General features: G+C 40.1%; 1 pseudogene; it reads left to right on the top strand.

Moving 5' to 3' along the window:
- The first annotated feature begins 5,428 nt into the window (after positions 1-5,428).
- LOC104873079 lies at positions 5,429-8,695 on the top strand (annotated as a pseudogene).
- The last annotated feature ends 2,490 nt before the right edge of the window (positions 8,696-11,185 follow it).

Raw genomic sequence — 11,185 nt, forward strand, 5'->3', positions numbered from 1 at the left:
TTATTTGCATAGAAGGATGAGTATTACATTCCTGGTGGGGTAGACTGTGGGGCTGGGGGCCATTTTTGAGGGACCAATTTTGGAGACATATGGCATTCAAAACTACTTAATAAACAGCCTTCAGTTTTTAGAGAAAAGGATTGGGACAGCATGGGAAATGGGAGTTGACCACCAAAGTCAGAAAGAATAGGCTATTAAAAATCTCAATGATGAAGGGTAAATGGAATAAAATTAAATAAAATTTATTTTAAAAAACAAAACAAAAAAAATCTCAATGGGGTAGAAACTGCCTCAGGATGAGCTAGAAGACAAGCATTTTGCACATGGAGATACTTATAGTTACTTTCTACTTAGAACCATTGATGCCAGATTTCCATTTATGGTACTAACAAACTTTTCTTTTTAAATAAACACATTAATTTTTAAAAGTGAATTGACTTAATGTAAAATGCTTATTAATGCCTACTCATATATAACAGTGTGCTCAAAGCTAGCACTTGATGGTTGGCATTTAGGAACTGGCCCAGAGAAGTGCTTTTGGTCTTAGGGCCACACTGCTCCTGCCCTGGGACCGTGGATGACTTACTCACTCACTTTCCCTTATCCTCGTGACCTTCAACTGCAAAATGTTCTGATGGGAAACACCAACCTCTTAAGAGCACTTGTGATGAATAAATGATAGGCCTCCTGTTAATAGCTGGACCTTTTCTTTCCCTTAGTGGAAAAGCAGTGTAGAAAAGAGCAAAACTCTTCCCTCATGGAGTCCTCTTGCCCCTCTTGTCAATTAAGTATAGATGGGGATTGTTGAAATTACTAGGTAATTTTGTGTGAAAACCAACAGAGGCTATCATTGTAGCTAAGCATTTGCACGTGTATATGTGTGTTTGTGTGGCAATAAATACAGACACACATATATTCTCATCCCCACACCAGGGTAAAGTTTCAGAAGGATGCTTTTAAGGAAAAACTAATTTTTGAGACAGAAGGAAGTTACTGTGCCACTCCTTTCTTCTCCCCTTTTTTTCTACATATAAAATCACACCAAAGTTCATGTTGAATATTCTCATAATTTAAGGATTATTATTTGCTTTTGCTTCAACACATTAAGTTACTGATATTTTAAAAAGTTAATATAAGTGGCCAACAAATAAAAGAAAGCATATCTAGGGCTACGGATGTAGCCCAGTGGTGCAGTGCTCACTTAGCATGAACAAGGCCCTCAGTTCAATCCCCAGTACTGCATTAAAAAAAAAAAGAAAAAAGAAAGCATATCTAACTTCACTAACGATAATCAATGTTAAAGTGGATGTGGGTAAATATCCGCGTCTTCCTGGTGGAAGCATAAATGAGTTCAGTCCTCTGGAGGGTATTTTTTTGTTTTGTTTTGTTTTTGGTTTGTTGAAAAGGGTCTTGCTATATAGTTCGGCCTGGAGCCTGGCCTTAAACTCAATATGCAACCCAGGCAGGCCTCAAACTCATGGCAATCTTCCTGCCTCAGCCTCCCGAATGCTGGGCTTACTGGAGTGAGCCATCCCACCCAGGTTCTGCAGGGTTTTCTGAAGTGATGTTAAAAACCTAAAGCCTGGGCCAGGGATTTAGCTCAGTGGTTCCACCACCTGCCTCACGAGTGCAAGGACCTGACTTTGATCCCCGATACCAAAAAAGAAAACGAAAGCCAGGCACAGTGGCACCCGCTACTCTGGAGGTTGAGGCTGAAAGATTGCAAGTTTGAGCCCAATCTGAGAAAGAACCCAGTGAGACCCTAGATCAAAATAAAAAATAAAAAGGCCCTGTGGATGTAGTTCAGTGTAAGAGTGTCCCTGATTTTAATCCTCATTACAGGGGGAGAAAAAGCAAAACAAAAACACAAAAACTATGCATTGTTTGACCCTGAAATATTCCTTCTGAGACTTTATTCTAAGAAAATAATAATGCCTATGCTCAAAACTGCATCAGGAAGGATGTTCATAGTATCATAATTTGTAATTTTGTACTATAAAACAGCCTAAATGACAAATGTCCAACAATAAAGAAGATACTAAACTCTAATATGGTAGAACCATAAGATACAAATGTGTATTGTACAATCATTGAAAATAATTCTGCCTAAGGAGAGGCTAGCGGCTTAAATAGAAGAAAAGAAAGCATTTTACAGGGTGATTATCCCAAAAGCACAATGGCAATGGATTCCAGGCACATCTATACGCAAGCCTTACCAGCCTGACTACCCTAATGCAGCCATCTGGGTTCTGCTCTCCCTTCCCATGGCCCTGCCCACCTGACCCAGCAGGAAACCAGCCCCTTTTAGAGTATCCCTGAAATGGTTCTGGGAGATCTCACCGTGGGTGTGTTGGGCTGTTGGTTGCCGTCACAGCATAGCCCCTGCTTTTGCTTACTGTGCTTCTCTCCAACCCGATGGAGAAGCAGAAGCCTCGCCACTGGCCCTGCTGACACTGTGATGAGAAAGCGAGGTCAGTCAGTGTCTGGTGTGGTCTCCGAGTGTCTAGAAAACCAAGGGTAAGAAGGTCAAGTGAGGATCTCTGTGCTGGTCCTGTGGGCCTCTGAGAAGGGCTGCTTTCTGTCCGAACACAGTGTGGGTGATCTTCCCTTTAACTCTTACCACATTTTCCCCTGGGAAGCAAAGCAGCTCTCTTTAGGCCAAAGTCCCAGTGCTCAGTGAGGGTTAAGTCCATCACTTCTAGAATCTCATCGAGGGTCATGGAATCACTTCCATCAGCATTTGGCTTCCTCACTTTTTTTATTTTTTATCCCAAAGATTTAAATCCAGATGAGGACAGATGTTACATTATCTCTTTTCATTGTCTTCCTGGCCCCTCTGTAAAACAAACAAACAAAAAATCATCCCAACTCCTCTACCACCAAAGAAACCTAATCCATCCAGAAGCAATTCCAGTCCCAGGAGCAGCCTTTTCCTCCTACTCCTCCCCAGATCTCCCTACTTGCCTCCAGTTTTGTGAAATTCCTGGAAGTGCCAGCCCTCAGGCATCTCCTGTGGGGGCTTCAAGGTCTCTGTGACAAAAGTCACCCAGAGGTCAGTTCATTTTCACTGATTTCAAAATACAAACTTGCTTGATCAGTGAAATTATTTTTCGGCATTCAACTTCTCTATCTCATTAGTTTTAAAATCAACTTTTGGGAAAGTCTGTTTTCAATGATCATAACAATATCTATCCACAGTTTGTTTATAAAAGACATTTTTCCCAATTGTGAGTCTATGGAAAACTAAGATGATAATTGCCAAGAACTCTATTTTCTTTCTCCTCGTTCCAGGGATCACTACTTCTACTCTAATATGCACGTACTAACACTGGATGGCAATTCAGACGAACATGATTTTAATCATACTTAATCGGGAATTAATCAAATGACCTTGACCAATATTTTATTTCCTTTTGAGAGTATGCATTGATAGAACATACTTGGGGGTGGACTGGAAATTGAATCCAGGGCCTCTGCATTGTTACACCCCCCATCCCTTTTTCATTTTTCCTTCATTTTTGTTTTTTTGAGACAGGGTCTCGCTATGTTGTTCAGACTGCTCTGGAACTCACTGTGTAGCCTAGGTTGGTGTTGAACTCACAGGGATCCTCCTGCCTCAGCCTCCTGAGTGCTGGGATTACAGGCATGCACCACCATGCCCGGCCTTCATTTTTTCTTTTGAAACAGTCTCAATAAGATTGCTAAATTATCCAGATTGGGTTCAACCTTGTGATCCTCCTGACTAGCCTCCAAGAATACTGGGATTACAGGTGTGCATTACCATGCCTGAGAAAACATTTTGAAGAATAAGTTCGCATTATTATCCACCAAAATGCTAATAGAATGGACCCAACCTGAAATAGGAACAATTTGGATTACAACTGGAATTTTAGTTTTAACTTGTGACCAAATTCTTGAGTTATGACCCAAATGCTGGCTGCTTATACTTCCAGATGGTCTTAGATACAGATTTAACCACTAAAGGGTTCTGGAAGGAACTTTACAACATCCTTTCCTGTGTGGGGTTCATTGAGAAATCCTGGGCCAATGTCTCTAAGGATACTGAGATCTGCCTGGAAGAAAGTATGTGCTACCTGCCTTGAAAGCACAAGGTCCTGAGTTCGATCTCCGGTACCAAAAAAAAAAAAAAAGAAAAGAAAAGAAGAAGAACCTACAATTATACAGGAGAGAGACTTTGAAGGCAACTGACCAACTTGAATTACAACCAGACATTGGGAACAAATTGAGTTTGTAAGTCAAGGGTCCACTATAGCAATAGCTTCAGAGATAAAATTTTCATTAATGTTATTTTTTAATTTTTACTAATTGTTTTTTACACTGAATGTGTACTGCTTATATACCTAAAAATAAGGCAAGCTGTTACTAGAAAATATAGAAAGGAAAAAGAAATTTATCCCAAACTCAGGCTAGGTGAGATTAAAGTCTTTTGCGATGCCATCTAAGAATTCAATGTGGATATAAGTATGATTACAAAGTTACTTAACATGTGTGAGTAGAACTGCTGTTTTAAAGTGCTCCTGTACATACAGCTCACTCTCAAGATGCTGCCCAAACTCAGTTCTACTCATGTGGCAATGGCTTCACCCATTTCTTCCTCTTACTCTGTGACAACTCTTCCTTTGAAGGCCAAACCAAGCCCATATCACCCATAAAACCAGCCTCTTTGTGCCTCACTCTGTGCATGTGCCACTCAGAAGACACCACACACACTTTCCACCACCTTCCCTGCCTGCTGGGCCTCCCCCTTATCGAAGAGATGATCTCTCTTAAGAGAGCTGCTCTTGGGCCCCAACAGTGCCTCTCATTTCTTTGCAGACTCAACGATGACGTAGTACAGCAGCCATTGAAATGATATTTGAAGATGTAATAAAATGATCTCAGTTCTACTATTCTGTATTAATGTTGCACATTATATTTTAAAGTGGATGCTTATTATGTAAGCTTTTCTATGTTGTGGGTTTTACATGGCCTCATAAAGGGATAAAACAAGTTCTGGCCAGATGGTGGCCTTTTAGAGCTTAAAATTCTGATGTAAGTAATTTCCTTCTTAACATTCTTCTGGGGAGGTTCATTTCCCAAAGTAATTTGTCATTTCTGAGGATAATTCTCCCTTTTCCTAGCTCTAAAAATACTACAGTGAGTGGAAGACATGTTGGAACTTCAGAGGGGTAAATTTCTTTCCAAAGAATTTGGATCCGAAGTCCATAATTTCAGATTTCACACATTTTAATTTGTGAATTTGAGATTGTTTATTAATCTGCCATCTGCAACTGTTCCCTTATCAGTGATAAAAGTATTAGAAGAAATATTTACAACTGTAAGTCGTTTTAGAACAGTGCAGGAACCAAAATAACAGTGCAGGAGCAAAATTAACTCCTTAATGTTACACTGCCTCAGGTATTTTGCGATGACAACACAAAACAGAATAATACAGTGGGCTTATGCTACTGGTGCCAGATATGTAAATGATAGTATGCTCTGAACATTTGCCTAGGTCCACAGCTCTCTGTGTACAAGATGATTTTTAAGGAATTCATATCACTGTTTTAAACATATTGAAAAGCAGTGCTCGCTTCAGCAGCACATATACTAAACATATTGAAAAGTTTTCCAAAAATTAAGGAGGGAGTCATAAAACTGTTCTCTTAGTTTTGCCTCTGTCATCTTTTAGTAATATAATATTAGTATCTTATTCTATTGCTTTATTTTCCCATTTATTAAAATAGGATAATAGTGGGCTGGGGATTTAGCTCAGTGGCACTGCACCTGCCTTGCAAGTGCAAGGACTTGAGTTCGATCCCTGGTACCCCCCCAAAAAAATAAATGAATAAAATAAAAGGATAATAGTACTGTTCAAATCTTCCTCACAGATTCATCACCTTCACCAGTGGGAAGCAACTTTATAGATTTCAAGTGTTACTAAAATGGAAGACTTTATGATCACAAAATAGATTCATAGCTGGTTATGACATTTCTAGTGTCTGAACAATTTTATCGTGATATGCATGAACGCATGTATTCATATGCCAGACAATAACTTTTTGAATATCTATTATATACCAGTGTGAGCAATTTATATGAAGTTCTTGTCCTTAGAGAAGCCAGGTGTTAATAAAATTGTTACAATATTATTTATTTGTTACTCTAAAAATCAAGAATTTTCAATTGTTTTCAAATGCATTATGCCTATGAACTATTAAAAAGTACTAAGAGGGCCATGGATTTAGCTCAGCAGCCTAGCACTTGCCTGGCAAGTGTGAGTTCGATCCCCATTACTAAAACAAAACAAAACAAAAAACTAAGAAAGTACTGATTCTTTTAACTCAGTATGGAAAACAATAAGCTCACTATACAACAGAGAGCTATGGTTTTAATGTGTATGTCATTTAATTCTGACAATTATGGTTATAGGTTCTAATACTATTATTTTGCATATAAAGAAGATGAGGTTTGGAGAAGGTACAATATTTATCGAAGGTTGTACAGGTAATAAGTATCCAAACTGAAAATTCCCAAACCCAGTTCTTGACCCTACTGTTCTGTTTCTGCTCTTTCTTGCTTCTGCAAACCTACTTTAGCATCTGTGTAGAATTCTGCGTTCTCACCGCGTGTGGTGGTGCTCACTTGTAATCCCAGCACTCAGGAGAAGGCCAGCCTGAGCTACATAGCCAGATCCTGTCTCAAAACAAACACACAAGCTAACCATAGATCCTCACAGGCTGCTCCCCCTTTCTGCTACTAACCACTCTGGTCCGCCGTACGCTCAGGTCCCGCTGCTCACCACTCCCGAGCAAACCAAAGGAGGTGTGGTGAAAGGCAAAGGTTTCATTCAAAGCGTGTTCTGAAGAGGTGGAGAGGACTCATATTTCCACAAATCATCACTTCCCTGGGCCCAGGTGCATAAGGGCATTTTTTATTTTATTTTATTTTATTGTACTAGGGGACTTTTATAGTAAGAAAGAGATTTAAAGTAGAGAGAGGAGAGGCAAATACAATGAGGCAATAGACCGCCACAAGCTTGTGTCATCCCTCAGGGCCATCTTTGCCTCCTCTCTTCCTTATCCAGGGGCCTGGACTTTGACCTCCTTGGGCCAGCAACTGAAGAAAGGGGGGTGGGTCACATCATGGCATGAGGAAGTCTGGAGAAGCGACTTGTTCCTAAAGGAAAAAATTCTAACTTGCAAAATTCCATTTTGCTCTGTGGGTTACATTTCAAGCATTGGCTTTCCTCAAGCCCTCCACTCTCCTCTCTTCTCTTTAAAAAAATAATAGAATCAGGTCATAAGACATAAGAAGATCTGGCACCACACCTTCTACAACGAGTTGCGCGCAGCCCCTGAGGAGCACCCCGTGCTGCTGACGGAGGCTCCGCTGAAGCCCAAAGCTAACCGTGACAAGACGACCCAGTTCGTGTTCAGGACTTTCAACACCCCAGCCATGTACGTGGCCATCCAGGCTGTGCTGTCCCTGTACGCCTCTGGCCGCACCACTGGCATCCTGATGGACTCCGGTGACAGGTCACCCACACGGTGCCCATCTATGAGGGCTACAACCCCCCACACCATCCTGCGTCTGGACCTGACTGGCCGGGACCTGACAGACTAACTCATGAAGATTCTGACGGAACGTGGCTACAGCTTCCCCACCACGGCCGAGCGGGAAATCGTGCGTAACATTAAGGAGAAGCTGTGCTATGTCACCCTGGACTTCGAGCAGGAGATGGCCAGGCCGTATCCTCCACCTCCCGGAGAAGAGTTACAGCTGCCCGAGGCACTCTTCCAGCCCTCTTTCCCGCGCATGGAATCCTGTGGCATCCGTGATGAAATGCAAGGACCTATATGCTAACACACTACCACGTACCCAGGCATCGCCGACAGGATGCAGAAGGAGATCACAGCCCTGGCACCCAGCACCACGAAGATCAAGATCGTCGCTCCCCCTGAGCGCAAGTACTCTGTGTGGATCAGCGGCTCCACCCTGGCCTCGCTCTCCACCTTGCAGCACCTGTGGATCAGCAAGTAAGAGTACGAAGAGTCTTGCCCCTCCATCGTGCACCTCCATCGCGCACGGCAAATGCTTTTAGGCGTACTATTACTTCGCTGCGTTTCACCCTTTCTTGACAAAACCTAATGCGCGCAAAAAACCAGATGAGATTGGCATGGCTTTATTTGCTTTTTCTTTTTTGTTTTGGCGCTTTTGACTCAGGATTTAAAAACTGGAACGGTGACGGTGACCGTCGGTTGGAGTGAGCATCCCCAAAGTTCTACAGTGTGGCCGAGGACTTTGATTGTACATTGTTTTTTTTTTGTTTGTTTTTTAATCATTCCAAATATTGTGAGATGCATTGTTACAGGAAGTCCCTCACCCTCCCAAAAGCTGCCCCACTCTGCAGAGAGGGCCCAGTCCTCCCAAGTTCGTGCAGGGGAGGTGACAGCATTGCTTTTGTGTAAATTATGTAATGCAAATTTTTAAATCTTTGCCTTAATACTTTTTTATTTTGTTTTATTTTGAATGGTCGGCCATAGTGGCCCCCCTTTGAGTTCCCCAGCTTGCTGTATGAATGTTTTTGTTCTCCCTGGGAGTGGGTTGAAGTGTGGAGGCAGCCAGGGCTTACCTGTACACTGACTTTAGAGACCAGTTCAATAAAAGTGCACACCTTGAAAAAAGAAAAGAATTGCTCATAGATAGAATCCAGTTCATTTACTAGATTACCAGTTTATTATAAAGGATACAACTCAGCAACAGCTATTTGGATGATGTACATAGGATAAAAGATAGAGCAAGGAGCATGGAGCCTCCGTGTCTTCTCTAAGTGTGCTACCCTCGCAGCACTGCTGTGTTCTGCAAACCAAAATCTCTCTGAACCTTGGGTTTTTATAAATGTTTTATTAGGCAGACATGATTGACTAAATTCTTGGTTATTAAGTCAATCTCCCAATCCTTCCTTCCTCCCTGGACCTCAGAAGTATTGGTTGTTTCCTATCACAAGTTGCATGTCTTGGCAACCAGCCTCCATCCTGAGGCTATCAAGGTGGCCCCAGCCACCAGACACCTTATTAACATGCAAAAAACACTTATTATGTCACTTATTACAAGGGTTGTAGGACCTTCAAGCCAGGAAAGGAGCCTGACAGAAGCCAAACATGTATTTCCTATTGTGCCTACTATTGCACTCAGCTCATATGAAAACGTTCAATATATCTGAGTGCAGTCTCATGAGAAACTTCAAGGAACAATTTCCTAGCTAAGCTGCTCCTAAATGCCTCACCCCCAAGTCAGTGAGAAAATGATTAGTTATTGTTGTTTCAGTTTGGGGATGATTTCTTACACAGCAACAGATAAACAATATAGAGGGTGCCTCTGAAAAAGGAACTGACCTCATACAGCTTTAATAAACTTTTTTCAGGTTCAAGAAATTGATCATTTTTATGCTATTTAATTATCCTGACATAAAAAAGAAATATTGTAATAGTTCCTATGAATAATATAACCTCAATATCAAAAGCAGACAAATTATGGCATCCAAACAAATAAGCAGAGAGAAAGACACAGAGATAAACAATCCAACATTTAAGCTACCTTACTTATGACTATATGTCCAGGCATTCTAATTAAAATATTTATAAGTTTGATCCAACAGTGCATTAAAATAAAAAACATTATAATTTAAATAAAAACATTATAATTATAAGAGTTTGATTGAATTTATTTATCACTAACTACATTTATCATTGTAATTTATTACACTAGCATATTAATAAAACTTTATAATAATCTCAACAGATCCTTGATAAAATTGAATAACCCAGCCAGGTATGTGGTTCATATCTCTAGTCCCAGGCATTATGAGAGTGTGAAGCAGGAGGATCATATGAGATTAGGAGTTCAAGGCCAGACTGGACAACATAGTGAGCCCTTATCTAAAAAATGAAAAAAAAATAATAAATAAAATACATTTAAAAGAAAAACACTATAAATAAAGTTAATAGACATGTGAAAAATTAGGGAGGAAATTGTTTGAAAAACATTTAGCTGGGCCAGGATTTAGCTCAGTGGTTCTGTTGTCTGTCTCACAAGCGTAAGGGCCTGAGTTCGATCCCTGGTACTAAAAAACATTTAGCAAATATTAACATCCATAGTATATGAAAAAAGTTCCTAGAAATCAGTGTCATAATAACCATTCCAGTTTTAAAAATAGGCAAAGGGACTAAAGATATAATGAAAAGAAGAAATACAAGCAAACAATATGAAGAGACTCTCTACTTCATTAATGCATGGAAATACAAAATATAATGAAAAGAAGAAATACAAGCAAACAATATGAAGAGACTCTCTACTTCATTAATGCATGGATATACAAAATAAAATAAAATAAAATAAACTATTACATGCTTTTTTTTTTTTTTTTTTTTTTTTTTTTTTTTTTGGTACCTGGGATTGAACTTAAGACCTTGACCTTGTGAGGCAGGTGCAGTGCCATTGAGTTAAATCCCTGGCCCAGTTAGATGCTTTCTTTAAAGGAACCACAGTACAATTCACAAGACCCTTGTATCTTATATCAATCACACTGCGATATATATATATATATATATAGATAGATAGATAGAGAGAGAGAGAGAGAGAGAGAGAGGGATTTCTATACTTGGTCTTGTTGTCACTAAAATAGTGACATCTCTGAGGCATGTTATACCAGTGCTGGCTCTTAGGACAACCTGTTCTAAAATGAACAGAGGAAATAAAGAGACCCTGGGCAATTAGAGACACGGCCTAAGGTTTAATTGTCACTGATGTTCAGGATTCCTCAGAGCTGCCCTTCTAGATTCTCCAACTTCTGTTCTTCAGTCACAGAGCAAGAGTGGTAGGATAGTAGCTGGTTTAGCTCATTAGTATCTGTCACAAAATCCAAAGTATCTTAAGCCAAAAAAACAGCATCTGGTCAGGAGGCCAGCAATTAACATCAATCAGCAGAAATAGGCAGACAAAAGCAATAAAAATAGAAACCAACAATAAATGGAAACTAAAAACTGGAAATCAGCATCTTTCATGAACTCCTCAAATTAATATTGTCTATTTTATCACATTTATACTATTTACTCAAACTGGCAAAAGAAACAAGTGAATAGCTTTCAGCTTTTCTGCTGTCACATTTTGTCTGGAGGTGAGA

The sequence above is a fragment of the Fukomys damarensis genome, unplaced genomic scaffold (assembly GCF_012274545.1).
Source record: "Fukomys damarensis isolate Sample0158 unplaced genomic scaffold, DMR_v1.0_HiC HiC_scaffold_15, whole genome shotgun sequence".
In the NCBI taxonomy this organism is placed as follows: Eukaryota; Metazoa; Chordata; class Mammalia; order Rodentia; family Bathyergidae; genus Fukomys; species Fukomys damarensis.